Source organism: Mastigoproctus giganteus, chromosome 6 (assembly GCF_048544385.1).
Source record: "Mastigoproctus giganteus isolate SK-2022 chromosome 6, ASM4854438v1, whole genome shotgun sequence".
NCBI lineage: Eukaryota > Metazoa > Arthropoda > Arachnida > Uropygi > Thelyphonidae > Mastigoproctus > Mastigoproctus giganteus.
In genome coordinates this window covers 156667186-156694908 of record NC_143580.1, presented here as the reverse complement: position 1 = coordinate 156694908, position 27723 = coordinate 156667186, and the positions used below count along the sequence as shown (strand labels likewise).

General features: G+C 39.9%; 1 protein-coding gene across 2 annotated transcripts in view; it reads left to right on the top strand.

The window, feature by feature from the left end:
- The first annotated feature begins 7180 nt into the window (after positions 1–7180).
- LOC150084679 (NF-kappa-B inhibitor cactus-like) overlaps positions 7181–27723 on the top strand; it is a 123597-nt gene continuing 103054 nt past the window's right edge. Inside the window, exon 1 of one of the 2 annotated variants that reach the window (XM_090375424.1) lies at positions 7181–7246. The gene's annotated coding sequence lies outside the window, so the exon portion shown is untranslated. The other variant, XM_090375423.1, reaches the window with a different exon arrangement.

The following is a 27723-nucleotide window of genomic DNA, read 5'->3' as shown; positions in this document are numbered from 1 at the left end:
GGATGCGGAAAGGTCAAGGAATGACCACCGCATATCCCGGAGCAATATGGCCTTAGTTGCTAATGCTCCTAAAAACAAATATCTCATATCTCGCAACATTCCTTATGACAGGACATGGTACCATAAATGCCAGACTGCTCCAACTAGGACTGGCTCAAGCACCACACTGCCATTGCGATGAAATAGAAACAGCTGACCACATCCTCGATGAATGATATTACTATCAAGACCTCAGACAGGAGTTCTCCTCCTTGGTGGATGCCATACTACCAATGAATAAAGAAAACCTGATTGCAACAGAAAGTAACTTCAAGGCCTTTAACACATTTGCCACCAAGGCCTTCAAAAGAAGAGAGTCTGTTAGAAGAGAAGATGCCCGAACTGGACCTGACAATCGACAACTCATGCACAACAATGAAGCAAGGACAACATCAAAACTCACCTTTCCCCACCTGCCTGAATGGGGGAATCTTTCTGCTTGCTTAACACCTATTTCTTCTATCTTGGGCAGATCTTCCCTTAGACCTGCCCCCCTTCCTTCTCCTTCCTCTACCTTGAGCCCTCATTAAGTTCTCTAGGAGTGCTCAGGATGACGATAGTAGAATCTGGCACGCCTTCTTGTGGCAGGGCTGGGGGGTGGCGGCGGCGGTGCTCATCCCCCCCACACCTGCTAGGTTGCCGATCCGGCCACTACACACAACAGAACAGTGGCCAGAAGAGAGATGCCATATTACCAGAAGAAATGAAGTGGCTAATGTGGAAACTCTGGGCTCCACTCATGTAACCCAACCCAACACACACACACACACACACACACACACACACACACACACACACACACACATCTAAACATCGAATATGTATTACCAAGAGGACCGTATAGTACAGGAGGAGGGTATTTACAAGGCACTAACAAAATATGCACAGGACCTCTTTGACAGAAGACACACCTTTTCTGTGTCACAATCCCAGCAACCACAACCAATGTAAACCCTGACTAACTCCCTCAACGAAATCACCAAAGATCACTGAAATTTACTAAACCGACCATGATTAACCTGGCCATGTAAACCACTACATAGTGTCTATCGACGGACACTCAGCCGACTGAACAAAACTACTTAGGACAGGACCACATCCCATGAAAGATAAACATTGATTCGGCTGGACTACACCCTGGATGTGACAACCATGGACTCGACCCAAGGAACTGACCAAAAACAGATTGTATGTAACAATCACGAACTAGACCAAACACCTCGATGTGATAACCATGGACTTGACCTACGGACTCGACCCAAAGATTTCACCAAATGACAAGCATATTGTCACCGAGCCTTATTGGCGATCTGTACTACCTCCCTTGCCTCGCCCACTTTAGCCTCCCTGGTGGCGAGGACGTTTCACAGGCCTCTTGTCCCCTCCTCGTACCCTTCTTTTTCTCTCCAGTGGGACATGGGGTTGCCCCACTGACATCTGATTGGGGTGGTCTTCACTATCGACCCGATCTTTCTGTCTTTATCCCCCAACCTTCAGTCTCGCTCCCCTCTCTGTCTTCACGCTAACGTATGCTGCACACGTCAAAATCTAACTTTGTCCAAATTGCTTTTCGCGCACAATTTGGCCGCTGAGCCTTCAAGCGCCCTCCGCACACAATCGATTATTAAATAATCACTATATATATATATATATATATATATATACTTATTTATTTATTATTTTTTTTTATTTACTTTTTTTTTATATAAAGGTCCTAGCCACCGAAATCTGAGGAAATTAGGTGGCAGGACCTGCCAGAGTAAATACAAACTATTAGGTTCCTGGTCTGCCTCCACCGAGCGTAGTGCGGGCAACGTCGGGCGCATCAGTAGAGGTCTGGCGGCTAAATGGCCAGAAGAACAACAGTACCTGACACCACACATTCCAAGATCCACACACTTTTAAATCTCTGGGCTTTACAGTGATCTGTATCACAGCACAATGTAAACTATGCGAAGATGGTGGAAACCTCTGGTGCCGTCTGACTCTAATGCACTTTACACTTTACCAAAACATCTCTTCCTTACCTCCCCCTAAATTGAGTGCCCCTGAATCTTTCAGGGACACTCAGCCAGATGACAGTAGAACCCGGCACGCCTCCTTGTGGCAGTAGTGAGGGGCGGAGACCTTGTGTCTCTGTGCCTCCCCCCCACTCGCTAAGTTGCCAATTAGAAAAAAAAAGCAGTCCTATAAACAAGAAGACTTGAAGCGGCTAATGGGGGAAACTCCAGGATCCACTCAGGCAATCCAAACACACACACACACACACCTAAACATCATCCTATTTAAGTGCATAAGTACATATCTATCCAATAGATCTGTCAAAGTCACTGCTCCTTACTGCACAGTAACAAAATCAATTTACAGAGGATGCCCACAATGCTCCTTTCTGGGCCCACTTCTTTGGCACGTGGTCCTGGACGGATTTCTAAATCTCAATCTCGGAAATGTTACGTCCCAAGCCTGCACAGACGGCTTCATTCTGATGCTGGCTGAGGACAGCAGAGCAAATTTGGAATTTACAGCAAACTGGGCGCTTGCCACCCTACAACAATGGGCCGATAGAAACAACCTAGCAATATGTTCAGCAAAACAAGCTCGATCCTACCCCTGGGGACCGGGACATCAGGAGACCTCTCAAAATCAAAGTAAATGGGACCACTATCAAGCTCACACCAGAAATGAAGCACTTTGGTGTCACTCTAGACAAAAATTTATCCTTCACTCCCCCCATATAAATTACCTCCGGAACAAAATTAGAAATTTCTCCTCTCTCTTTGCAAGAATCGCCCGTAAGGACTGGGGTCTGAGGAAAAAGACCCGCGCCGCCTTCCACAAAACTGTCTTTCTGCCAATCATCCTGTATGCGTCGGGAGTCTGGTATAAAAAAGCGACAACTGCAACAAACAGAAGAAAGCTTGAAACCGTACAGAGATACATCCTGCTCACGATCTCCTGAGCCTGCAACACAGTCAGCACCCATGTGCTCCAGGTCCTTATGTGAGCCCTCCCCCCCCCCTCGAGATAGTTCGCTGTGGCCTCCTCTACAACCTTTCCAAAGGCAAAGCCGCTACCTGCCAAGATTTCATACTAGACTTAACCAATACCCCAAAATAGAGGAAACTCGCCTTACATCTTCAACAAATCTGGCAAACACGCTGGGAGAACTCACCAAAAGGACAAATTACACGAAAATGAAAATTCGTGGCAATAATACAAGCCATCTACCCGGAATATCCCCACTGGTTCTCCCCAGGATTGCTTGTTTCGTACCTGCTTACCGGTCACGGCGGTATCAGACATAAACTATCAAACTATGGACTTAGTGACACCCCCCCCATGCTATTGTGGAATGGTAGAAACATGGGAGCATCTTATGCACCACTGTCATTTTTACTACGACCTGCGATACCGCCTAATCACTGAAATCCAATATGTATTACAGAACAAGAGGCCCGTATACTGGAGGAAGAGGGTAGTTACAGGGCACTAACAAAATATGCATAGGACCTCTTCGACAGAAGACAACCCTTCCCTGTGCCACAATCCCAGCAACCACAACCAATGTAAACCCTGCCTAACTTCCTCAATGAAAACACTAAAAACACCGGAATCTACCAAACCTGGCCATGTAAACCGCTACACAAAGTCCGTAGATGGCCCCAGAAACTGGGATGGGGTTGTCCAGCAAAACAGGCAAATCGACCAGAGAATACACGCAATTTATAGACAAAATACATATATGGGTATATATTAGAAGTAATGGGCGCCCCTAATATCATAATTTGATTTGATTTGTCCATGGACAGACTTAGCCGATTGAAGCAAACTACTCAGGATTGGACCACATCCCATGAAAGATAAACACTGATTGGGCTGGACCAGACCCTGGATGTGACAACCACGGGCAAGACCCACGAACTTGACCCAATGAACTGACCAAAAGCAAACATATTGCTACTACGTGACAATCACGGACTGCACCAAACACCTCGATGTGATAACCACAGATTTGACCCACGGGCTCGACCCAAAGATTTGACAAAATAAGCATATTGTCACCGAGGCTTATTGGCGATCTGTGTCAGCTCCCCTGCCTCGCTCACTTTAGCCTCCCTGGTGGCAGGGAAGTTGACAGGTCTCCTGTCCCCTTCTCTTTTTCCCTTCACATGGGCATGCCCCACTGACATGTGATTGCGGTTGTCTTCACTATTGACCCCATCTTTCTGTCTTTCTCCACCTTCAGTCCCCCTCCCCTTCTCTATCTTCACGCTAACGTATGCTGCACACGTCAAAATCTAACTTTGTCCAAATTACTTTTCGCTCACATTTTGGCCTCTCAGACTTTAAGCGCTATCCCCACGCAATCAATCAATTATTAAATAATCATTACATGTATATATAGATTTATTTATTTTATTATTTATTTATTTATTATTATTTTTAAAGGTCCTAGCCATGTGATGTCGAAGAAGATATGAACCAGAAATTGTCAAATTTTCAAAATATATGTGGAACAATAAAAAGAACACTGGCTAAGAAAACAAGGAAAGAAACACAATTGAAATTTTACAAAGTACCAACACTTCTTTATGGTTCTGAAATATGGATACCGAACCAAAGAGACATTAATAGAATACAAGAAATGAAATTTTTAAGATATGTTAAAGGATGTACAAAATTAGATAAAATACCAAACGTAAATATTAGAAAGGAATTAAAGATTTACTCAATTAATGGAAAAATTATAGAATATAGACAAAGGTGGAAAGAACATGTAGAAAGAATGGAAGATAATAGATTCCCTAAATTAGCTTATATATATAGAGCAAAAGGAAAAAGAGACAGAGGAAGATCAAAGAAAAGATGGGCAGACCTCTTCGAGATTGGGACAGACTGATCGCCTAATCCATAATGGAAGATAAGATAAGAAAAGGTCCAAGCCACCGAAATCTCAGGAAATTAGGTGGCAGGACCTGCCAGAGTAAATACAAACTATTAAGTACCTGGTCTGCCTCCATCGGGAGAAGTGTGGGCAACATCGGGCCTCAGTAGAGGTCTGAAGGCTAAATGGCCAGAAGAACAACGGTACATGACACCACACATTCCAAGATCCACACACTTTTAAATCTCTGGCCTTTACAGCGAACTGCATAACAGCACAATGTAAACTATGCGAAGATGGTGGAAACCCCTGGTGCCGTCTGACTCTAATGCACTTTACACTTTACCTCCAGGGGCTCACGTCTGGTGAGTATGGGCTTGGCACACCCAGGGTCCCAAGCTGGATATCATCATTCTTCTCCTTCTTGGTGATTCCTTTCTACTTCTGTCTGTCTCTTTCTCACTGTGAGGGTAACTCGGGATTTTTTTTTTTTTTTTTGGATGGTGCAGCATAAGCCTCAGGCTTTCTTCCACCATATGGCAAATAATAATAATAATAATAATAATAATAATAATAATAATAATAACACCATTGACGCGAAGAACTTTAGTGGCCATTTTTCACTCCGTGGCTGAGTTAGTCGGTCTCAACCGTAGATAGCAAGATTTTCTCCCCAAGAAACTGTGGTTTTTCGTCCAGCAAACAGGCAAATAGACCAGAAAACACACGCAATTTACAGACAAAATAAATATATGGGTAGATGTAATCATTTACAGGCGACCTTAATATCATAATTTGGTTACCTAAACATACATCATTGCTGACCAGGTACACCCTTTCATGGCAACGGTCTTCCCCTCTGGCCGTGTCTTTCAGTAGGATAATGCGCCATGCTACACCGCTCGGATTGTTCGAGACTGGTTCGCAGAACATGAGGAAGACTTCCATGTATTACCCTGGCCTCCAAATTCTCCAGACATCAATCCCATTGAGAATCTGTAGTTTGTGTTGGAACAGCAACTCCGATCTGCAGCGTCTCAACTTCGAACCTTACAGGAGTTAAAGGATCTGCTAGTTACTTGTTGATACCAGATACCACAAGACATATTTAGAAATCTTGTAGCGTCCATGCCTCGCTGGGTACGAACTGTTTTGGTTGCACCAAAACAGTTGGAGGACCAACATATTAGTTAGGTAGTCATAATGTTTTGCCTCATCGGTGTATATGGATACTGTTTTGTACTTCTCAAATCTGCGATATTTGAATTTGAACTTTTAAAAAAAGTTTCCTTTACATATGGTTATTGTTGTTGTTTTGGTTTTTAGGAGCATTAGCAACTAAGTAACCATTAGTAACCATATTGCTCCGGGAATATGCGGTGGTCATTCCATGACCTTTCTGCATCCTCCGTATTTGGTGGTCACGTACTCGAACCCCAGTCTAATCAAGAAGCGTGTGCTATGCACTGCTGCTCCTTCCCACCTGGCTACGGAGGCGCCTTACATATGGTTAACAATATCATTGCATGGTTTGAATACTATATGACCTGCGTGTCTATGAGTGCCTTTCTTCGAGTAGATTCGAAATAAATAAATTATCGAAAGTTCTAGAGGAAGTTCATATTCCCCTCCTAACCAGGCAGATTTCAAAATTTAGAGACATAATACACTGGCACCTCGTAGCCTTAGTTTCTTTGGCACAAACACAAAAGCGAATGAAAACGACATCTTTTAAAAAGCCGTTTTCATTCCTGCGTTCATCCAACTGGGTATTGAACGTAGAGAAACATAGTATAATTAAGGCTCATAGTGAATCTTAAAATAATAATAAAACAAACTAAATAACTATGCAAAGCAGAAGATTTTCACTGAATAAAAATCTGATAGTTTGGCGTACAAGTCCAACCCCAGGGGTTCACAACTGGTGAGTATGGGCTTGGCACACCCAGGATCCTGAGCTGGATATCATCATTCTTCTCTTTCTTGGTGATTCTCTTCTACTTATGACTCTCTTTCTCTCTCTCTCTCTCTCTCTCTCTTTATAAGAGTAATTAAGAAATGTTTTTTTTTTTTTTTTGGCTGCTGCAGCATAAGCCTCAGGCTTCCTTGCACCAAATAGTTAATTATAATAATAATAATAATAATAAGTCGTTTAATATTATACATAAAATTGGGCGGAGCTTTTCTTCATTGCTTAAATAACCCATGACCTGAGTTGTTAGGAAACCATTCACGTGATTTAATATACCCTCTACAATTGGATGTTAGCCAACTGGTTTTTCCAAATGTTTTCTTTCGTGAAGTGTTCTGATAAATGATAAGGTTTATATTCTGTATTAGTTGCTCAAGCAAATGTGTAACTATTTTTATGTATTAGAAAGCTTTTGTTTAGAAGAGTTTCTTTTAATTTCACAATGCTTCTTAATGTTGACTTTGCAATAACAACATTAAGCGGAATGTTTTAAGGTTTTACCCAGGACCATATTAATTTAATCCAAGCCATTCGTTGCCCATTAAATAGAAGAGGTTGCTTTTTATATCAGGTGCTGTAATTATTCAGAATGAAGTTTTAAAAGAAAGTGTGCTGTGTTCACAGTATGAGCGATAATATTAATAATACTGATGATAAACTTTGTTAAAACAGTTCGTTTTTATTTTATGTTTACATCACTTTTCAACTCGTTAGAGTTATATGTGGCCGATTTGTTATCAGCTCGAACTTATTTATGAAATATACTTGAAGAATAGTTGAACTTGTTTTGCTACAGTTTGTTTTATGTCAGTAAACAATTTTTTTTTTTTTTTTTTTGTTTATTGATATAAACTTTACAAAATACTGTTTTGTTAAAGTTAGTCGGAGAGTCTGGGGGGGGGGGGGGGGGTTGATGACCACCCATGAGAAACCACACCAGGGGCTCACATCTGTTGAGTATGGGCTTGGCACACCCAAGGTCTTGAGCTGGATATCATCATTCCTCTCTTCCTTGGTGATTCTCTTTTTTCTCTCTCTTTCTCCCTCTTAGGGTAACTTAGAAATATTTTTTTCTTTTGGCTGGTACAGCAAAAGCCTCAGGCTTTCTTGCACCATATGGCTAATGATAATAATAATAAAAAAAGTGTTGCTCTGATTTTGCAGAATGCCTGGGCAGTGTTTTTTTTTTTTTTTTATCAGAGCAATGGGTGAAAGTGGCATTTCCACGATGACAAAAACTATAAAAAACACCAAGGGTTTTTGTACTAGAAAGCAGAGCCCATCTTTATTGAAGATTTGGCCTGTCATTTGCATGTAATTCACTTTCACAAACCAAAGTTTAAGTGTTGAACGGTACCTCTCATAAACGAGACTTGACAGTGTTGACCCACTCTGATGAAGTGGCATACTGCTGAAAGAGCTGCTAGAGTGACACTTTTTAATCTTCCATCACTTGCACTGTCAATTTTAACAAACATGCTTGCATGGCATCTGTATGATATCCTTTTTTAAATTTTAATTGTAAAATTAAATTTTTAGCCTTTTTACTGAATTGAAAATGGTGATTTTTTAATTAAACCCGATTAAAAATCGCAAATGAAAATAATAGAAAGAAGCAAATAATAAAGAAAGTTTTTATCATATTTTTTTAGAATTTTGAAGGTCACTGATTATAGTGAGTGAAACCCACATGCTCAAGTAGCACTGGCAGACAACATGAATGCCTTTATTTTTGTCATCTGTTAGCTCTATGACAAGATTTAGACACCTGTTGCTGGCATCTTTGAGATGCCACATGGGAATGAAAATTGCCTAGTGAAAGGTAGACGCTTTTGCTTACCTGGTGTCTCTTAAACTCCAAACAAAAATTGAATGTCTCATAATTCATAGTATATAGAAATGAAAACCAAAAATGTATAACCAATTTGAGAAAATTGGTGGGCAAAGGTATTACAGGAGAATTTCATATCATTTACAAATTTAAAAAATAACAGAAAAATTTAAAAAATTGGGTCTGTTATCAATGGTCAGTTAAATAAATAGCAATCAACTCTTCATTGGAGAATGCAGAGTATTTGAAAGTAGCTCACAGCTGATAATCAAATATGGCTTCTAATAAGAAAGAAAAAAAAACAGTTTAAAAAAAAAAAAAAAAAGTCTCAGCATTAGCATTAGTAAAGGCATATGATGCAAGACAGCAAGCTTATGCAGCATCAGCCAAAAAAGAAAAAAAAACCACTCTCATTTGAACCCTCTGTTCGTTTGAAATACCTGTCCAGCTGAGTCTTAAATTTATTTAGGCTATTAACTTCCACAACAAGGGATGGAAGTCTGTTCCACCAACCAACAACCCGCTGGCTAAAGGCAAATTTCCGCACATCTATCCTATATCTGTCTTTCCTCAATTTGAATTTATGCCCTCTCAGGTGATTATTCTGAGCAAGAGGAAGAATTCCATCAGCATTGATCATGCTCAAACCATTCAAGGCTTTATACACCTCTATCAGATCCCCTCGCTGGTGCCTAGTCTCCAGACACTGTAATTTGCAAAACTTAAGCCTTTCCTCATAAGAGAAACCCTTTTGTTCCATTCACTAATCTTGTTGCCCTTCTCTGTACTCGTTCCAGCAGCTCTACATCCTTCTTGAAATGAGGCCTCCAGACCTGTATACAGTACTCAAGGTGTGGCCTGACCATTGCCTTATACAAGGGAATAATCACCTCCTTATCCCTGCTAGAAAAATTCCTGTATATCATTGACAAGACACCATGAGCTACTCTTGCAGCCTGTCTGCACTGCTCAGAACTTCATATCTGCCTGCACAACCACCCCCAGGTCCCTTTCATTCTCTACCACTGTCAGTGTAGTACCACAGAGTTGATATGTTGCTCTGGGGTTACTATTTACCATATGTAGTACTTTACATTTGTCAATGTTAAACTTCATTTGCCACCTCTCAGCCCATCTGCTTGACCTTTCCAGATCCCGTTGCAGCAGCATAGCATCAGTAGTGTCCTTAACAACCCTGCCAACCTTTGTATCATCTGCAAACCTGGACATTAAGCTTGATATACCATCATCAATATCATTTATAAATAGAGAAAACAACAATGGACCCAGCACTGAACCCTGAGGAACTCCTCTAATAACATTAGTCCACGATGAGCAGTGTCCATTGAATACCACTCTGTCTTCTCCCCCTCAACCATTCCTTTATCCATAGCAGCAATTTGCCTCCAATGCCACACTGCTCCAATTTGTGCAGCAATCTTCTATGTGCAGCAGTATCAAAAGCCTTTCTAAGATCCAAATATATAATATCAAAGTTATTCCGTGCATCCAGTTCTTTTGTGACTGCATCATAGTATACAATCAAATTGGTCAGGAAAGACTTACCCTTAACAAAACCATGCTGTGTCTGAGCTATAACTGAAGTCTTGTCTAGATGATCCTGCACTGCTTCTTTAACAAGTGCCTCCATTAATTTTCCCGGAACAGAAGTTAAACTCACAGGTCTATAATTACTTGTGTCAGCCTTTGATCCTCCTTTGTGAATTGGGGTCACATTTGCACATCTCCAGTCTATGGGTACCTCTCCTGACTCCAAAGAAGCTCTCATAATTATGTCTAAAGGGTTGCTTACTTCCTTTGCTGCCTCCTTTAATATAACTGGATAGATCCCATCCACCTCGGGTGCCTTTTTTATGTTTATCCTCAACAATTTCTCCTCCACTTTCCTCTCAGTTATTACAAAATCATATAGCTCGCTGCCAGAGTTTACTTCACCTCTGGCATTCCCCTTCCTGAATAACTCCTCATGTGTGAATGTAGATGCAAAATACTTGTTTAGTTTGTTAGCCACCTAAGCAGGATCCTCAACTGTTGAACCATCAATATCCAGTATACCAATCTTATTCATCCCTTTCCTTCAAGAGTTTACATAGTTAAAGAACTCTTCTGTTTTTCTTTGCATCCTTTGCCAAGGATTTCTCATAATCTGCCTTTGCCTGCCTAATCTCCTTTGTGACTTGGTTACAGACTTGCTTATATCTATCATAGGCTTCCATGTCACCCATTAATTTATATGTATCCCATGCATTTTACTTCTCTGCCCTATGTCTCATTAGTTCATCTGACATCCATTTAGGCCTAAACCTTGAACAATATTTCTTTGTTTGTATGTAAAGCCGAGTAGCTTCCAAGATAAGTTCCTTGAATGCTTCCTATTTTGAATTTGCTGTTGGTAACATCATCAGTTTGTCCCACTGTATAGAATTTAAATACTGTCTCAGTCTATTGTAGTCGCCTTTATGAAAGCAATAACCCTTCCCTTTACCCCTAATGGTAGTTACCTCTTTGAGTAAATCCCACTTCAGCACACTGTGATCACTGCCACCTAATGGTTCCATTATCTGCAGATTCTTAATGCATGAAGAATCACTACTGATAATCAGATCAAGAGTATTACTCTCTAGTTGCCTCCCGAACATGCTGATGTAGAAAACAATCATCCAATAAATCCACAAAAGCCTTGCTAGTGTGCAAGTGACCAGCCCACAAATTCCAGTTAATATCTGGGAAATTGAAATCCCCCATTATAAGGCTCTCTGATTTACTGGCCCACTATTTCCCTGTACAGTTTCTTATTATACTCATCAGAGTCATTAGGCCTATAGCATACTCCTACTCCCAATTTTGATCTCCCAATGCTTATGTCACGCCAAACTGACTCGACACTGCACTGTCCAGCGATGTTGACTGGCTTCACTTCCTTGGATTTTATGTGTTTCTTAACTAATAACATAGCCCCTCCTCCCTGCCTATCCTGTCTATCCTTTCTATACACATTGTACTCCCCAAATTCTAGTTCTGCATTCCTTATATCTGTGTGACACTACCTCTCTGATATCCCAACAATATCTGCCTTTGATGTTTTGAGCAATACCTCAAATTCATCAAATTTATTTACCAAACTCGTAGCATTGGTGTACACACAAGTATACATGCACCTGTTTCTATTCTTAGGTACCCTAACACAACCCATGTTTACTTGTACTGCAATGACTCCCAGCAGTCTCTGAAATACCCTGCATCATGTTTACCAGGCTGCTGCTCATTTCAATAGAAGCAGTGCAAGAATCACTTTCACCTCTGCCAGTGGCTACTGTTAATCTATTAGTCCTTGTATCCCCCAAGCTAACAGTTTTCCGACCCACCTAACACTGCCTCAATAGCATCAGCAAATATTCTTGCACCCTTTCTATTTAAGTGTATCCCATCCCCGTAGGAGCAGTCTCTCCTGCAAGGCTCAAGGGGTGAAAAAAAAAAAATTCTATCCCTTGAGCCTTGCACAATCTTTCCAGGGCCGAATTAATCGACAAGGCTCTCATTATATACTCCCTCCTATCGTGTCTGGGCAGAATTGCAGACACTTTCAAATTCAACCCTAATTCACGACTTTTTTTCAACAGTGACCTGTACTTGTTAAATAATTCCGCCGGTCTCCTACTCTTAATATCATTAGTGCCAATGTGTACAACTATATCTCCTTTTGTGCCCTTAAAAGATGATATCCGGTCTACACTTCATCAACCTTTGCCCCTGGCAGACATACCCTGGTCCTGTTACACCTATCCTTTGTAGGTACCATGTTCCCGTTTCCCTGACAATAGTCACCAACAACTACTAGTTCACGTGGGACCAGCACATTCTGCCTTGGGGATTACCACTGTGTTGCGTAATGGCCAAGTGCAAGCTCTGGTGTTGATGGGCCCCTCAATTTAGATCCTTCTAGGGCATCCACCCTGTCCTTCAAGCTCTCATATAGTCCCATAATAACACTGAGTTCTCGCTTGATTTCCTTACACTTCTTACATTGCGCACACACAGACATCCGCCATGGCAATATCATGTCCCGTACCCGATTGCTCCACAAACATCATGCAAGCAGTGCATTTTAAAAGGCTGTGATTCAGAGGAAAGCTGCCCTCTCCTCAGTTCTCCCCTGAACCACAGCACTCCCATTAGTTTGAGCCTTTTGCTTTGCTGCTCTGGTCTGAGTCATGATTTAATTTCAATAAAATTTCAATATAAGTACAAAATTAGAACCCTAAACTTGTATCCGAACACAGTTATAATGCTATATATATTTTTCAGTATCGAGTATTATCTACGAGTTCCGTTTATATAGCTTCCACATCAAGTTATGTATTAATTAATTATGTTACGTTTGTAAAATCTAAGTCGTTATATGTATTTAGTTAAAAAGTACAATTTGATTGACAATGAAGTTTAAAAAGATTCAGAGATTTTACATTTTCACATTTTATCATTTTCAGAGATACAGAATAGTAAAAAAAAACAGAACAGTTATGCTTACATTATCTTTCATTTGACTTGTTCATCTATATGTGACTGAAGTGATTCAATTGATATCATAAAACACAGTGTTTGTTCCAATATCCTCTGGCTTGTTTAATTTCCCAAGTTGAAAGTTTAGTCAGAGACAACAATACACACAGTAGTAGTCCACAAGAGCAACTTCCCCATTCAGTATGGCATTTGGCACAGATAAGAAGAGAAGAGAAACCTTAAGTGCAATCAAGAAGTGCAGACTGACCCCTCACTTTTCTTTGTTTCTGTATTTCCTCCAGATACTCTCTCCTCTTGGCTGCATTGTGGCAGGACTAAACATCGTAAGATGTAATTTCATAAATGTATATATATATTCTGATTCCTACAGGTGAAGAAACCAGAACATTCTGAAATGTTTGGGGGTTTTTTTGTAATGTTCAGTTATTAATTAAATTTTTACATATTTTAATGCACTGCAGTGTATATATTTTAATCAGATAACCAAACTGTAGCCCACATATTGTAGAACCACAGCATTCCAAAACATTTGGTTTTTCTGTAATGTTCAGTTATTAATTAAATTTCTAAATTATATTATTGCAGCCTACTGCAGTTTTGATAACCAAACTGTGTAAGTCCATACATTTAAAATATTTTCTCATATGTGCACCATTTTTGCAGATCATACTAGGTAGGTAACCTTTCTTTGAACTGTTTGAAGAAGGGTCTATACTTTGGCATTCAAGTGTAGTATTACTGTTTCCTTATACAGTGGGATTATATATTCAAACATATAGTACTCAAGTGTTTGCCCTAATTGCAAAAACAGGCAGACTGGTAAAAAAATGGGTGCATCCTCCAAAATGGTGATGAGAAGAAGAGGAAGAGGGCAGTGATTAGTCGGTGGAGGCTCCGCCCACTCACTGCTTTTCCCCCTCTTCTCCTCGCCTGCATGTTGTCGTGGGATTTCACGTGACATTACAATATGTCGGAGCTGAAATGAAGAAAAAGAAATGGCAAAACAGTAATTTTTTTTTTAAAAAAACAAGTAACAAAAATTAACACCGCATGCAACCATTGATTCTTCTCACCCATACATTACTAGATGATTTCACAAACATTAACAATGAGAACTGCTGATGCACATCAACAGAAATGTGATTAAAAGATTACAATTCACGTAAAACAAACCAAAAAAAAAAAACCCTTAAATATTTTTAGGATTGACACTAACAAGTTGTACAATTATTGCTGTGAAAAAAAAAAAAAAAAAGACAGAAAAATAATCATCTGATCAGTGGGATGCCCTCAATCACTGTCTTCGACTGCCCGCTTGTATATCTGTTATGGCATTAGGGAATGCCATCATCAAGTTGCTGCTTACATTGCTACATATATTCTGCGAGGTAGGAGTCAAACTGATCATTGACTGTTCTCGATGACAGTTCCTATTTAATGGCCCTCCAAGTACCTTCAATATTGTTTGTGTTAGCACCAGTTTCGGGATCACTGAAGTGAATTCGACCGGTTTACAGCTAAATGCTTAGAGAGGTGTATATCTGATAGAGATGTATAAAGCCTTGAATGGTTTGAGCATGCTCAGTGCTGATGGGATTCTTTCTCTTGCTCAGAATAATCACCTGAGAGGGCATAAATTCAAATTGAGGAAAGACAGATGTAGGATAGATGTGCAGAAATTTGCCTTTACCCAGCGGGTAGTTGGTTGGTGGAACAGACTTCCATCCCTTGTTGTGGAAGTTGATAGCCTTAATAAATTTAAGGCTCAGCTGGACAGGTATTTTGAACGAAAGGAGGGATGAAATGGGGGTAGTTTTTTTTTCTTCTTTTTTTTTTGGCTGATGCTGCATTCTTGAAGCTTGCTTTCTTGCATCATATGCCTCTACTAATGCTAAGGCTTAAACCCTTCATCACATAAACAATCATAAGACTTCCAGCAATCCAATACTATTGAAATACTGGGCAAAACGGAAGCCTTAATGATGTCTAGGAGAACATCTTTACTTCTATTTTCAACGACCCAAAAAAAACACCTTACTGATCCTCATTCAACCCCACCAAATATCCACTTCCCATTCACTCTTTTACCATGATTATACTTTTTTTTTCCAAATTTACTTTTATCTATCTCAACAATAACACCCACACTGCCTACCATACCACTTCCTCACACACACACACATCGACACATCCTTCGTTAAAAAGGATAGGTGGAACAGGACCAGGGTATGTCTGCCAGGGGCAAAGGTTGATGACGTTGTAGAGCAGATATCATCTTTTAAGGGCACAAAAGGTGATATAGTTGTACACGTTGGCACTAATGATATCAAGAGTAGGAGACCGGCAGAATTACTTAACAAGTACAGGTCACTGATGAAAAAAAGCCGTGAATTAGGGTTGAATTTGAAAGTGTCTGCAATTCTGCCCAGACACGATAGGAGGGAGTATATGATGAGAGCCTTGTCGATCAATTCGGCCCTGGAAAGATTGTGCAAGGCTCAAGGGATAGAATTTTTTTGAGCCTAACAGGAGAGATTGCTTCTACAGGGATGGGATACACTTGAATAGAAAGGGTGCAAGAATATTTGCTGATGCTATCGAGGCATTGTTAGGTGGGTCGGAAAACTGATAGCTTGGGGGGATACAAGGACTAATAGTTTAACAGTAGCCGTAGGCAGAGGTGAAGGTGATTCTTGCACAACTTCTATTAGAATAAGTAGCGACCTGGAGCGAGGGGTGTTGGGGGTTTCAGGGACGGGTCGCAGTCATCATGAAATAGGTGGGTATATGGGATGTGTTAGGGTGAATAAGAGTAGGAGCATGCATACTTGCATGTATACCAATGCTAGAAGTATAGTAAATAAATTTGATGAATTTGAAGTGTTGGTCAAAACATCAAAGGCGGATATTGTTGGGATATCAGAGACATGGTGTCACACTGATATAAGGAATGCAGAACTGGAAGTTGGGGAGTACAACATCTACAGAAAGGATAGACTGGATAGGAAGGGAGGAGGGGTTATGCTATTAGTTAAGAAATACATAAAATCCAAGGAAGTGAAGCCAGTGGACATCGCTGGACAGTGCAGTGTCGAGTCAGTTTGGTGTGACATAAGCATTGGGAGATCAAAATTGAGAGTAGGAGTGTGCTATAGGCCTAATGACTCTGATGAGTATAATAAGAAACTGTACAGGGAAATAGAGTGGGCCAATAAATCAGAGTCTTATAATGGGGGATTTTAACTTCCCAGATATTGACTGGAACTTGTGGGTTGGGCACTCGCACACTAGTCAGACTTTTGTAGATTTATTGGATGATTGTTTTCTGCAGCAACATGTTCGAGAGGCAACCAGAGAAAGTAATACTCTTGATCTGGTTATCAGCAGTGATCATTCATGTATTATTAGGAATTTGCAGATAAAAGAACCACTAGGTGGCAGTGATCACAGTGTACTGACGTGGGATTTACTTAAAGATTTAATTACCATCAGGGGTAAAGGAAAGGTTTTTTGCTTCCGTAAAGGCGAGTACAGTTGTCTCCGACAGTTTTTAAATTCTGCACAGTGGGACCAAGTGATGATGTTAGCAACAGTAAATTCTAAGTGGGAAGCATTCAAGGAATTAATCGTGGAAGCTACTAAAAGTTTCATACCTATTAAGAAATATTGTTCAAGGTTTAGGCCTAAATGGTTGTCAAATGAACTAATGAGACTCGTAACAGAGAAGGAAAATGGATGGGATGCATATAAATTATCAAGCGACTCAGAAGCCTATGGCAGATATAAGTTAATCTGTAATCAGGTCACAAAGGAGGTTCAGCAGGCGAAGGCAGATTACGAGAAATCCTTGGCAAAAGATGCTAAGAAAAACAGCAAGGATTTCTTTACTTATATAAACTCTAAAAGGAAGGGAATGAATCTGATTGGTCCACTTGACATCGATGGTTCGACTGTCGATGATCCTGCTCAGATAGCAAACAAACTGAATGAGTATTTTGCATCTACATTCACACATGAGGAATTATTAAGGTTTGAAAATGGCAGAAGGTTATCAAATTGTAGCAGGATACTTAATGATTTTGTAATAACTGAGAGCAAAGTGGAAGAGAAACTGTTGAAGTTAAACGTAAGAAAAGCACCTGGGGTGGATGGGATCTATCCAGTTATATTAAAGGAGGCGGCAAAGCAACTAAGCAAACCCTTAGTCATAATTATGAGAGCATTCTTGGACTCAGGGGAGGTTCCCACGGACTGGAGATGTGCAATTGTATCCCCAATTCACAAAGAGGGATCGAAGGGTGACACGAGTAATTACAGACCAGTTAGTTTAACTTCTGTGCCGGGTCAAAGACTGCAGACAAGACTGCAGCAATAATTCAGACACATCATGGGTTTGTTAAGAGAAAGTCTTGTCTGACAAATTTGATAGGATATTATGATGTGGTTACACAGGAACTGGATGCAAAAAATAATTTTGATATCATATATTTGGATTTCAGGAAACTTTTGACACTGTTGCGCATGGAAGAGTATTATATAAATTGGAGCAGAATGGTATTAAGTGTAATTTGCTACAATGGATAAAAGGATGGTTAAGTGCGAGAAGACAGAGGGTGGTAATCAATGGGTGCTGCTCTTCTTGGACTAATGTTATTAGTGGAGTCCCACAGGGTTCGGTATTGAGTCCACTGTTGTTTTGTATATTTATCAATGATATTGATGAAGGTATATCAGGCTTAATGTCGAAGTTTGCAGATGATACAAAGGTTGGCAGGGTTGTTAATGACAGTAATGGCAGTGTGCTACTGCAACAGGATCTAGATAAGGTGATATAGTTGTACACGTTGGCACTAATGATATCAAGAGTAGGAGACCGGCAGAATTGCTTAACAAGTACAGGTCACTGTTGAAAAAAAGCCGTGAAATAGGGTTGAATTTGAAATTGTCTGCAATTCAGCCCAGACATGATAGGAGGGAGCATATGATGAGAGCCTTGTCGATCAGTTCGGCCCTGGAAAGATTGTGCAAGGCTCAAGGGGTAGAATTTTTTTCAGCCTGGACTGTACTTGTTAACAGGAGAGATTGCTTTTACAGGGATGGGATACACTTAAATAGAAAGGGTGCAAGAATATTTGCTGATGCTATCGAGGCAGTGTTAGGTGGGTCGGAAAACTGCTAGCTTGGGGGGAGACAAAGACGAATCGATTAACAGTAGCCACTGGCAGAGGTGAAAGAGATTCTTGCACTGCTTCTATTGGAATGAGCAGAAGCCTGAAAAACAAGATGCAGGATATTTCAGAGACTGCTGGGAGTCATTGCGGTACAAGTAAACACATGGGTTGTGTTAGGGTAGCTAAGAATAGAAATAGGTGCATGTATACTTGCGTGTACACCAATGCTAGGAGTTTAGTAAATAAATTTGATGAATTTGAGGTATTGCTCAAAACATCAAAGGCAGATATTGTTAGGATATCAGAGACGGATGTCACACAGATATAAGGAATGCAGAACTGGAATTTGGGGAGTACAACGTCTACAGAAAGGATAGACTGGATAGGAAGGGAGGAGGGGTTATGCTATTAGTTAAGAAATACATAAAATCCAAGGAAGTGAAGCCAGTGGACATCGCTGGACAGTGCAGTGTCGAGTCAGTTTGGTGTGACATAAGCATTGGGAGATCAAAATTGAGAGTAGGAGTGTGCTATAGGCCTAATGACTCTGATGAGTACAATAAGAAACTGTACAGGGAAATAGAGTGGGCCAGTAAATCAGAGAGCCTTATAATGGGGGATTTCAATTTCCCAGATATTAACTGGAATTTGTGGGTTGGTCACTCGCACACTAGCAAGGCTTTTGTGGATTTATTGGATGATTGTTTCCTACATCAGCATGTTCGTGAGGCAACTAGAGGGAGGAATACTCTTGATTTGATTATCAGCAGTGATTCTTCATGCATTATGAATCTGCAGATAAATGAACCACTAGGTGGCAGTGATCACAGTGTGCTGAAGTGGGATTTACTCAAAGTGTTAACTACCATTAGGGGTAAAGGGAAGGGTTATTGCTTTCGTAAAGGCGACTACGATGGACTGAGACAGTATTTAAATTCTATACAGTGGGACCAACTGATGATGTTACCAACATCAAATGCAAAATGGGAAGCATTCAAAGAACTTATCTTGGAAGCTACTAGGCTTTACATACCAACTAAGAAATATTGTTCAAGGTTTATACCTAAATGGATGTCAGATGAACTGATGAGGCATATGGCAGAGGAGAAACATGCATGGGATACATACAAATTAACACATGACACAGAAGCCTATGATAGATACAAGTTGATCTGTAACCAAGTTACAAAGCAGGTTAGGCCGGCGAAGGCAGATTACGAGAAAGCTTTGGCAAGGGATGCAAAGAAAAACAGCAAAGAGTTCTTTACTTATGTAAACTCTAGAAGGAAGGGGATGAATCAGATTGGTCCACTTGATATCGATGGGTGAACTGTTGATGATCCTGCTCAGGTGGCTAACAAACTAAATGAATATTTTGCATCGACATTCACATATGAGGAGTTATTCAGCGAGGGGAAAGCCAGAGGTGTATTCAACTGTAGCAGTAAGCTAGAGAATCTTGTAATAACTGAGAGTAAAGTGGAGGAGAAATTGTTGAAGATAAACACAAGAAAGGCACCCGGGGTGGATGGGATATATCCAGTTATATTAAAGGAGGCAGCAGAGGAAGTAAGCAAACCCTTAGCCATAATTATGAGAGCTTCCTTGGACTCAGGGGAGGTACACACAGACTGGAGATGTGCAAATGTGACCCCAATTCACAAAGGAGGATCAAAGGCTGACACAAGTAATTATAGATCTGTGAGTTTAACTTCTGTTCCAGGAAAATTAATGGAGGCACTAGTTAAAGAAGCACTGCAGGATCATTTAGACAAGACTTCACTTTTAGCTCGGACACAGCATGGTTTTGTTAAGGGGAAGTCTTACTTGACCAATTTGATTGGATACTATGATGCAGTCACAAAGCAACTGGATGCAGGGAATAACTTTGATATTATATACTTGGATCTTAGAAAGGCTTTTGATACTGTTGCACATGGAAGACTGCTGCACAAATTGGAGCAGTGTGACAATGGAGGCAAATTGCTGCTGTGGATAAAGGGGTGGCTGAGGGGGAGAAGACAGAGAGTGGTAATCAATGGATACTGCTCGTCGTGGACTAATGTTATTAGTGGAGTCCCTCAGGGCTCAGTGTTGGGTCCATTATTGTTTTCTGTATTCATAAATGATATTGATGATGGTATATCAAGCTTAATGTCGAAGTTTGCAGACGATACAAAGGTAGCCATGATTGTCAAGGACACTACTGACACTATGCTGCTGCAACAGGATCTGGAAAAGTTGAGCAGATGGGCTGAGAGGTGGCAAATGAAGTTTAACATTGACAAATGTAAAGTACTACACATGGGAAACAGCAACCCCAGAGCAATGTATCAACTCTGTGGTACTACACTGACAGTGGTAGAGAATGAAAGGGACTTGGGGGTGGTTGTGCAGGCAGATATGAAGTTCTCTGAGCAGTGCAGACGGGCTGCAAGAGTAGCTCATGGAGTATTGTCAATGATATACAGGAATTTTTCCAGCAGGGATAAGGAGGTGATTATTCCCTTGTATAAGGCAATGGTCAGGCCACACCTAGAGTACTGTATACAGGTCTGGAGGCCTCATTTCAAGAAGGATGTAGAGCTGCTGGAACGAGTACAGAGAAGGGCAATAAGATTAGTGAATGGAACAAAGGGGTGCTCTTACGAAGAAAGGCTTAAGTTTTGCAAATTACAGTGTCTGGAGACTAGGCACCAGCGAGGTGATCTGATAGAGGTGTATAAAGCCTTGAATGGTTTGAGCATGCTCAATGTTGATGGGATTCTTCCTCTGGCTCAGAATAATCACCTGAGAGGGCATAAATTCAAATTGAGGAAAGACAGATGGTAGGATAGAAGTGTGGAAATTTGCCTTTAGCCAGCGGGTGGTTGGTGTTTGGAACAGACTTCCATCCCTTGTCGTGGAAGTTGATAGCCTAAATAAGTTTAAGGCTCAGCTGGACAGGTATTTTGAACGAACAGTGGGGTGAAGTGGAAGTGGTTTTTTTTTTTTTTTTTTTTGGCTGATGCTGCATAAGCTTGCTTTCTTGCATCAGATGCCTCTACTAATTCTAACTAATGCTAATACTTTGGGCAGATGGGCTAAGAAGTGGCAACTGAAGTTGACAAATGCAAAGTACATATGGGTAGAAATAAACCCAGAGAAACGTACCAATTGTGTAGTACTACACTTAAGGTGGTTGAAAATGAAAAAGACCTGGGAGTAATTGTGCAGGCAGATATGAAGTTTTTTGAGCAATGCAGACAGGCTGCCAGGGCAGGTCATGGGGTTTTGTCAATGATATATAGGAATTTTGCAAGCAGGGAAAAGGAGGTGATTATCCCTCTGTATAAGGCAATGGTCAGGCCACGCCTTGAGTACTGCGTACAGGTCTGGAGGCCTCATTTTAGGAAAGATGTAGATTTACTTGAGCGTGTACAGAGAAGGCAACAAGATTGGCGAGGGGAATGAAGGGATTCTCTTATCAAGAGCGGCTTAAGTTCTGCAAATTGGAATGGCTGGAGACTAGGCACCTGCGCGGTGATCTGATTGAGGTGTATAAGGGCTTGAATGGGTTCAGCAAGCTGAATTCTGATGGGATCCTTCCACTTGTTCGGATTACGAACCTAAGGGGGCATAAATTCAAATTAAGAAAGGACAGATGTAGAATAGATGTGCGGAAATTTGCCTTTAGCCAGCGGGTGGTTAATTGCTGGAACAAACTTCCATCTGTCGTTGTGGAAGTTGATAGGTTGAATAAATTTAAGGAGGAACTGGACAGGCATTTTGAGGGAATGATGTGTTTTTTTTTTTTTTTTTTTTGGCTGATGCTGCATAAGCTCATACATTTGCTTTCTTGCATCACATGCTACTACTACTACTACTACATACATCACAGCAAAAACTCCTCCAGTCACGGTCACAGAACCCACACCAAGCTCATTCATGATAACCTCAGTGGGCTCCTCCACAACCCAGTAATAGGTGAGGAGCACATCAGCAATGCTGAGCCTGCTCTCAGAGACCCCTTTCACACAGACCTTTTAACATGATGAAGACTGACCCCATTCTTTCTACACTCTATACTTTATATGGCACATCGTTGCCTTGTCATTCCCATTTTCTAAAGTCCCCAGACTTGGGCTTCTTCAACTTTCATTTTCTCTCTCATAGCTGATATTGCACTCTCCTTCCATGATTTTCTAGGGTGTCTTCATCTTCTCTTCCCTTATATCCACTCATATAAAATTTTAGCCCATCTCTTCATTTATGTGTAGAGGTCCAAATCATCTTGGCCTCCTATTATCAATTCATTTTATAATATCTTCATCTGCGTACAAACACCTTCTAATTTTCTCGTTTGTAACCCTCTCAAGCTTGAAAACTCTAGCATTTTGACCAAGGTAGTCCATCTCTAGGGCCCTAAGCTCTTTTTGTCACCCTCTTTCGATGTCCACACTTCACATCCACAACAAAGTACCGACTCCACGTTAGTGGAATCGGTACTTTGTTACCTACACACTTTCTAGACACCCACTCATTCTTTTTGCACATCATTCAAACCATCCAAATGATCCTTGTGCTTGCCAAGTTCATCATACTTCCACACTGCACCCACTTATATTCAGATGCTACCTTCATTTTCCAAATGATGCAATGTTCTTGCACTGACTCGCTCCATTGGAGTTGAGCAGCAAAGAAACAAATGGAAATAAAGAAAAAAATTATGGCAGCAGCAGCATAAGGACATCCACAGAAAACCAAGGCAAACGAAAACTGAATCATAAGCGAATTAGCAATCAAAAATGCAAATTAAAAAAATTGTGCATTCCTAATCAGCCAATCAGATAACTCGGGATGTGGAGGGGGAAGCAGTTATATCACTTTCATCAGGTGACTTTTTTCTTTTTTTTTTTTTTTTTTCTGGGGATAGCAGCCACTAGACCCCCAGCTTTTGTGGGAGCTTTTGCCCTCACACCTTCACTATTATTCAGCCCTGAACAAGGAAAAACTTTTTTTTTTGTGTATTTCTAATTGGCCAATCACTTTCACAAGTGACATTCCGAACAAACAAAAGTAAACAAAGAAAAATTCACACCATATGGCATTTCAAACAGCAAAGTTTATAACCCACCATGGCCATGTCACGTGACTAGGGAAAGAGGAGGAAGGAAGTGAGTGGGTGGAGTCTCCTCCAGTCAATCATTGCTGTATCACTGACATTCTGGAGGGTACACCTGTAAGTGAATTTCAGCCAGCAGACCTCTTATGGCAAGGTTATCAAAACAGTCCATGTTTTCTGGAAACAGTCCATGGAACTGACTACCTATCCCGGAATGTTCCTGATTTTTAGAACATATCCCTGTAAAGCTGACTCGTAGGAACTGTAGATCAACTTATATTTGAGAATGTCTTTTTCAAGTCAGATTTATTATTATATTATAAGCTCTCTCAGCATGATCAAAGATGACTATTTCGTTGCTGCTGCTCTGGCCGCATTAGTATGAATTTCAGTAGTGTAACTATGGTTTGGCAAACGTAACCCCCACCCATAGGCACCAAAGTTAATGAAAAGACTAAGAATGACCGAATTTATGATTTATTTAGAAAATTTGATTATGATTTTTATATCTGAATAAATTATAATGGTTATCTTTTATATAAAACCTGCAGTGAATTTAAGTTTCGTGGGGCTGTAGCCAATGATGCTACACATTCTCCTCATTAAGCTCCTTATTTTTGATTGGTAGAAAATTATTCATCGGATTGGAATTTTTTACGAATGAGACAAAATTTAATTTAAATAATGATTACTGAGGAGCGCGATTGAAACTGCAAGTACGTGGTAGCCAAAAATGTTATATCTATTTCTTGTAGGAAACCTGCACATTTGTTGAATATATGCATACATGATTTTCTGATTGTAATTATTAGTACAAACCATTATAATTAGGAAGCAAGTTTATATGACATCAGCCAAAAAAAAAAAAAAAAAAAAAACCACATATGCCCATTCTTTTCATATAATAAGCTATTCACTACATTAGAACTGCATCATTAGATACCTTATCTTTACAAATAAAATAAAATCTTTAAAAAATGTATTATTCCTATTACCGGTATTGTAAGACTGCTTTTGTTTTTATTATTTTTTATTTTATTAATTTAAATTAATTTATTTTTTTCATTTATTTTTAATATTATTATTATTCTTAGTTATATAGTATGTACAAAAAAAAAAAGGTTAAATTTTGCCACTTTTGGGGACCTCTTTACTATGAGAACCTCGTTATTACAAAATGTAAAAATGTAGGTTCTTTGAACTTTGCTTTAACAAGATTAGACTGTATGTATGATCACAGTTTCACAGTTTAGACCTCAGTTCACCCAGATGGTTGTAGTGTCCTGGCATCTATGTAGGTGGCAAAATTTACTATTTAATTTAATTTTAGCCATGCTGGGCATTACTATTAGTTTTCTTTCACATTATTAATCCATTTAATTTCTTTGCCATTTGTGTTTGCTTATTAGGATTCCTGTAACACTTGGTGTGTAATTCTCCACCGAAATGGGTTGTGTCGTACTATTTTATTTTAAGTTAGTCATTTCAGTAGCTTTATTATTTAATTCTAAATCGCTCTTGGTTTTTGCCTGTTTTTTTTTTTTGGTTTTCTAAGTTTAATTAATGTTTTACAGTCACAACACTTCAATCCTCTTACTATACAGTAAAATACAGTATACTGAACAGACTATAATTACAATCAGTGGGTGGGAGAAATAAAAATAAAATAATGTACAGTTTACTTAATTATATGAAGTTAGTAGGACTAACTTGTCCTTTTAAGGAATTTTCACGAGTGCAATTCCAATCTGCATAATTAAGGCAAACTATTACTTTTTAATATATAAATTGAAAAGCTGTAAAAGATTGCTAATAAGTGTAAGAAATCACTAAATCTATAGTATGTACAAAAAAAAATGCCACATTGTTGTATAATGCACAACCTTGGTGTCATTATTAAGAATAAACCGTCAAAATTACAAGAAAAGAAAGCACCTCTGGGGGTCCCCTGTTTATTACATAAACTCTTCAGTCACTGAGAAAAATATTTTTTATTGAATGAATAGGAGTATATGGGTCATGAAATTCAGCAGTGAAATCTTCTTTATCAGCTTTCTGCATGGCCACCACAAGACCCACTTGCGGTGGCCATGCAGCCAACCATTTCATTTCTTTTTGCATCCCGACAATTAGGACAGTATACACCTATCAGATCAGAACCTGACAGTCTGGTTATGGCTTTCTCCCACTCTCTCCATACCTTTATCCCTCCTCCTACCGTCTTTCCTTCTTATTTTTACTCCCATTTTCCTTCCTGCCTGTATTCCTACCTCTCCTACCAATCCATTACTGACCTAAGATATATTTTTATTTTTGATGCTCTCCCCTCCCTGCTTTTTGTTAATCCTGCAGTTTATCTTGACGACTAGTTATATACTTAGTAGTGGCATATGATGCAAGAAAACAAGTTTATAAAGCATCAGCAAAAAGAAAAAAAAATTCATACATCACCTGTCCTTCCCCTTCAGTAATTTGTCTAGTTATTCCTTATTCAAACTCTCACTTCCACAGCACCAGATGGAAGTTTATTCAAACAGTCAACCAACTGCTCACTGAAGGCAGACCTCTGCACATCTGGCCTTCAACCATCCTTCCTCAATTTGGATTTATGTCCACTCGTGTACATTCTTAGCAACAGGAAGAATGTCATCAGTATTGAAGCTTGCTTAATCCATTCAAAGCCTTAAATACCTCAATCATTTCGCAGTACCTAGTCTTCACATGGTGCAGTTTGCAGAACCGAAGTCTTTCTTTCTTGGTAAGAGCACCTTTTTGTTCCCTTAATGTCATTGTTCTTCTTTGCATCCATTCCAGTAGATCTATTCCTTCCTAAACTGATGTGTCTAGACCTGTATATACTGCTTGAGATGCAGCCTAACCATGGCTTTGTACAAAGGGACAATCACCTCCTTATTCCTGCTAGCAAAGTTCCTGTATATCATTAACAAAACCCCATGAGCTGTCCTGACAGCTTGCCTGCATTCCCCAGAGAATTTCATATCTGACTACACAATTACCCCAAGTCTTTTCCATTTTCTGGTATCCTGAGTGTAGTACCATGTTAATGTGATATTACTGCTCTCAACATGCAGTACCTTGCATTTGTCAAACTTCAACTGCCATTTCTCAGTCCATTTGCCTAATTTTTTTTTTAGATCTTGTTTTAATAGTCCATCCTGATTACTGTCTTTAACCACCCTGCCAACCTTTATATCATCTGCAAATTTAGATATTAAGCCTAATATACCTTTATCAATAAATATAGAAAACAAAAAATGGAACAAACACTGAACCCTGGAGGACTCCACTAATAACATTAATCCAAGATGAGCAATGCTCATTAATAACCACTCTGTCTTCTCCCACTCGACCATCCCTTTTTTCAGTGTATAAACTTGCCTTTAATTCCACACTGCTCCAGTTTGTACAGCAGTCTTTTATGTGCAACAATATCAAAAGCTTTCCCAAAATCTAAGTATATAATATCAAAATTATTATTTTGCATCCAGTTCCTATTACCCAATAGGAACTGGATGCTACATCATATTACCCAATCAGATTGGGCAGACAAGATTGCCCCTTAATAAATCCATTCTTTCCCTGTAGCATAATTGCTTTCCTGTAAAGATGGTCCTGCATTACTTCTTTAACCAGACTCTATTATTTTGAGGGAACAAAAGGATGCTTTGCCAAGAAGAAAGCTTCAGTTCTGCAAATTTCAGCATCTGGAGCTAGGCACCTGCAGGGAGATCTGATTGAGGTGTTTGGTAAGGCCCTGAATGGATTGAATGAGCTAAATGTTGATGGCATTCTTCTTCTTTCTGAAACTACATACATGAGATGCCATAAATTCAAGTTGAGGAAGGATGGATGTGCAGAAGTTTGCCTTCAGTCAGTTGGTGGTTGATTGTAACAAATGGCCATCTGTTTATGTGGAAGTGGATGGTTTAAATAAATTCAAGAACTAGACAAATTCTTGGGGGGTATGAATGGGTGAAATGTTTTTGGCTGATTCTTTATAAGTTTGCTTTCTAACATCATTTGCCACTACTAACACCTTAACTTCAACTCGCTCTTAACCCAACGTCTGTACTTGTATACCTTACCTCACACTTCATAAGTGAGTTAAATCGCATTTACGTTGTCAGGTTTTGCACCATGGTTGACCGTTCTTTCCGC